The sequence below is a fragment of the Octopus bimaculoides genome, chromosome 8 (assembly GCF_046866305.1).
Source record: "Octopus bimaculoides isolate indiv1 chromosome 8, ASM4686630v1, whole genome shotgun sequence".
Taxonomy (NCBI): Eukaryota; Metazoa; Mollusca; class Cephalopoda; order Octopoda; family Octopodidae; genus Octopus; species Octopus bimaculoides.
The window spans coordinates 94679200-94684199 of record NC_142935.1 but is presented as its reverse complement, the minus strand read 5'-3'; the positions used below and the strand labels follow the sequence as shown (position 1 = coordinate 94684199).

The 5000-nt window shown below is 35.8% G+C and overlaps 1 protein-coding gene across 2 annotated transcripts in view; it reads right to left on the bottom strand.

Moving 5' to 3' along the window:
- Positions 1–5000, bottom strand: part of LOC149134507 (uncharacterized) — a 53689-nt gene that overhangs the window by 2258 nt on the left and 46431 nt on the right. The gene's annotated exons all lie outside the window — the stretch shown is intronic.

Sequence of the window (5000 nt, the reverse complement as noted above, 5' to 3'; positions counted from 1 at the left end):
TCATTAATATATATATATATATATATGAGAGTATTGTAGTTCGCTTGAAGCATTGTGTATTGTTTTGAAAGAATGAAAAATTCTGAATGGTACAATGCATTATAATACAAACAATGGGCTATATACCTGTTGTAATTTAGCCATCCATAGTCTGATATGATATTTCGGAATGATATTCCTTCTTCAGATATTCTTAGATGGAGTCGCTGCTATAATCGGATAATAAATATATGTGCCATGCACACACACACACACACACACACACACACACACACACACACACACACACACACACACACACACACACACACACACACACTCATGTTTTGTTAATGTGAAAATGATAGTGCTTTACCAGTAAGCTATCAAGTATAAACTATTCGTTTTATTATATATATAATCAATACAATATATATAATATAATCAATTCAATTAGAGGTTATAGTAGCCTCATTAAGCGACTCAATCTAAGAATATCTGAAGAAGGAATATTATTCCGAAATATCACATCAGACTATGGATGACTAAATTACAACAGGTGTATAACCCATTGTTTGTATTATAGAGCATTGTTGTACCACTCAAAACTTTTTATTCTTTATATATATATATATATATATATATATATCGGCGAAGCGCCGGTGTTAAAACGGGGGTAGCTGATGAAGGAAAATGTTCTCTATGTGGCTTGTGTGTTTTCTGTACTCTGGTTATTATTATTTTCTTGTCTACGTTTTGTTTGCAATGTCCTGTACCCAGATATGCACCTATATATATACAGGTAGACGTAGGTATGCACATACCTGTACGTATATATGCATATACTCATTTATTATTTGTTTTTTATATATATATACATACATACTATACTGACACACAGGCGCGCGAGCGCTCATGCACATACACAAACACGCCCGCGCACGCACACACGCATACACCCACATACCTACATACAGACATACATGTATTTGGTGAAGGTTATGTCAGAATAACTAGTTCATGTGTGTAGAAACTACAACAACAACAATATATAAAAGCAATGAAATCGATTGGTCATAGAGAAAATATTTTATGTAATTCTTAACAGAACAGAAAAATTTAATGTAACACTCTTATGTAAGAATACAGCCAACAACATATACATATACTTTCATAGAATATACTTTTTTACGCACACACACTACACACAAGGCGTGAACGCACACATACATACAGGCATACTCACGCAGACGTACACATACACGCACAGACACACCGAAAGACGTCATTATTACCACACACATAAGCGCGTTCGCATACATATAAATAATCATATACATATACCGCCATCTTTTTTCTTTCTCTCTCTCTCTCACTCCCTCTGTATTACATACACACACGCGCGCAAGCGCGCTCACGCACACACCGACGACAGAGTTTGGCAAGGAAATCCATAAGCAAAAATATCTGCGTCCAATTATCCCCCACCATTTTGCTAACAGTACAGTTTCCGGTCCGACTGTGTCCACTGTGTAATTATACATCACCGTCCTCGGTAAGTCAGACGCCATGTTTTGTGCAGGCGGGAAAGAAGTGAAAAAGCATTTCTTTTTTTCTTCTTCGTTTGATATATATATAAGGGTTTATTAAATTTTGATTTGTCTTTGAATAGAATAGTTCTAATATTTTCGTAAAGAAAAAAAAATTGACTATAATAAGAGAGTGGTTATACATTTCCCAAGGGTGATAGCGACGAATGAGATGGGATGGAAACTGTGTAACACGCCTGTCTTGCCGAAAGCTGAGTTACCTCTTCCTATACAAAAGTCACTAGTGGTTTATTAAATATTATTGATATTATTTTAGTATTTGTCGGAGTTTCGTCTGATGGAACTTACCTATAATCAGGAAGTTAAATTGTCATTATTAAGAAAGTAAATTAATGTTCAGAAACAAAGAGAGAAAGATTTACTGTTTTTAATAGAATTATGACGAAAAATTTCACAAAAATTTAAGAAAAATAAAAAATTCATAAAAGTTTTGACTGAAATTTTAACAAAAGATTTCAGAGTGAAAAGAAATTTAGCATGTGTTACAGAAAGTTAAGGAACCGCTTTATAGGAAGCTTAAGATAAAATATAATTTTCAAACTATTTGACCACATCTTTAAACCAATGCCTCTTCTGTACAAAACGTAATACACATGACATATTTCCCTGGCGGCCACGCATTCTATGCGGTACACATTTCCAACTTTTTCCAAACATTTGAGTAACTTGGGACTTATGAAAGAAAATCTTTATTGCATATTACTTGGGACGTATGAAACAAGGGCTAACTAAATGCATGGACGTTTAGGAAAAAAATAAAACACTTTTGAAAATGCGTTGCCCAGACAAAGACGGGCTTAAGTGTATCTTCACAATATACATCATGTACATTACATTTCCATCTGATCGATCTCCGGTCGTCATCTTGTCTTGTTCTCCTGCATAAATACTAACATAGCGTTAGAGTGGACTAGAATGAAGATTAAATTTTAACCATATTGGATTCGAAAATATCCAGAAATAAGACAGTAAAACGACCAGGAATAGAAGTCAACGAAATGTAGTGAAAATAAACACTCGAAAGATGTAATAAGCCCGTCATGTTATAAACATCACAAAACAGTACATCGCAGGTAGTTTTATTATGGAGATAAAATTTATCGAAAGTCTGTAACGAATACGTTAGCAAAAATTGTTCTCTCAAAATAATAAATATTTTCTCTATATTTATCATTAGTTTGTAACTCATTAATTGTAGGTTTTGACGTGTTTATTGCAAATGTATTTATTTACTAAATAATTAACGGTTTTGTCGTAGGCAAATATATTTAGTTAGTTACTCACTACGATGGGTGCTGAAAATTTCCTGGCTTCAAGGGTCTTGCGAAAGACCTGGTTGGAGGCCCAACCCTCTGAGTTCTTTTGCAGGGCTTAGAAAAATGAAGGACCGCCTCAATAATTGTGTGAATCTGAGAGGGGAATATGTTGAATAAAATCATTATTAACTGATCCTCCTCTGTTTTCTTTTACTAAAAGCTAGGAACTTTTCAGCACCTCCTTGTATGACCAATATTCTGTTCTGTCGTGCTTCTGGCTAAAATACTTAGTTTTTACCTACCTACCTACCTACCTACCTAACTAACTAACTAACTAATTAACAAATTCACTAACAAACCCAATAAATAATGTCCTGGTCTGCCGTGACATTATTTAAAAATATATACTACTACTTAACCAAAGATTTAACCTATCGTGTCTATAACAATACTTTTAGTCACTAACGGTTTATTCTGTCGTATCTATAGCAAATATATTTAGTTGCTCACAGCTTATTCTGTCCTGTCTATAGCAAACCTATTAAGCTATTTAACCTGAGATCAGCCCTAATCCAGCATATCCATGACTGAAAGCTTTCCGGCAACGGCCATTCCATTTTTTTCAATCATACTGAATCCAGGAACTGCATTATGTAAAATAACGTATTCTTCCTTTTTAAGTTAGTAGAGTATGATGTGAAAGAAAGTTGACTACTATTCTCAGCAGGTCTTGTAACTTTGTAGAGCTTTTGATTATTGATTACAGCCACAACATCTGCAATGATACAACCACAGAATATTACTGGCAGTTATAAACAATAAAACCTGCAGAGGAACAGTCATTGGCATATTCAGACTGAGTTTATTTTGTACGTCTTCGCTATGGCCATCACTAAGAAAGAGACAAGAGAGAGAACAATATGTTTGATCGAACGAGATACCAGAATGTGCTGTATAGGCCTCAGTTAAATAAATGTATGACATACATACTGAAAGGCTGACCAGTAGATTGGTCTGTTTGATCATGGCTGACTTAACGTCACATAACAATAAGAACTAGGAATTATTGTCATTCACAACGGGCAGATGGAAGGTAGAGCCGCTACTGACATAAATAGAAATTAGAACGCCAAACCCTCAGGTCATTGTAGTCAGGGCCAAAGGTGATTTACCTTAGCTAAATGCTCATCGTATGCATGACTAAAAAACACTGATCAAAAATGTCTCGCACTGAAGCCGAACCAGAAACAATGTGGTTGGGAAATAGATTTCTTAGCCACCAAAGCCTTACCTGTAAAGACCACGTATCTTACAAGATAAGACGTCTACATTCAAATCAAAATTTCAATTTCATCATAGTTGACTAGAATAATTAATTCCATACTTTAGAAAAAAAGTTTGAAAAAAAAAACAATCAGTGAACCAAACAGGAGCGGCTGTATGGTAAGAAGCTTGCTTCCCAACCGCATTGGTCCGGGTCCAGTCCCACTGCGTGGCACCTTGAGCAAGTGTTGTCTACTATATCCTGAAGCCAACCAAAGCCTTGTGAATGGATTTGATAGACGGAAACTGAAAGAAGCCCGTCGTATGTATATATATATGCGTGTGTGTGTGTGTGTGTGTGTGTGTGTGTGTGCGTACACGTGTGTGTGTGCGTACACGTGCGTGTGTCCCACCACCGCTTGACAACCGGTATTGGTGTGTTTACGTCCCCGTAACTTAGCGGTTCAGCAAAAGAAACCGATACAATAAGTATCAAAATTTAAAAAAAAAAGTACTGGGGTCGATTCATTCAACTAAAAATTCTTCAAGGTGGTGCCCCAGCAAAGCCGTACTGTAATGACAGAAACAAGTAAAAGATAAACAAAACTTGGTAATTTTTCAGAGTAACACCCACACGATTTTCACTAGGAAAAAAAGAAGAGAAAACTCGGATGTTTTGCGTGGAATAAAGTACCCTAATATGCTGCAAATCCCTTATTTTGGTTCGGAAAAGGAGGGGGGAAACCATCCCAGTCCCGGATTCATTAGAAATTTCTTTTTTTTCGCTCCCATTGATCTTTTCAGGATTAGGGTTTTAGGGTTAGTGTTAGAGTTAAGGTTTTAGGGTTAGGGTTGGGGTTAGGGTTTTAGGGTTAGGGTTAGGGTTAGAAAT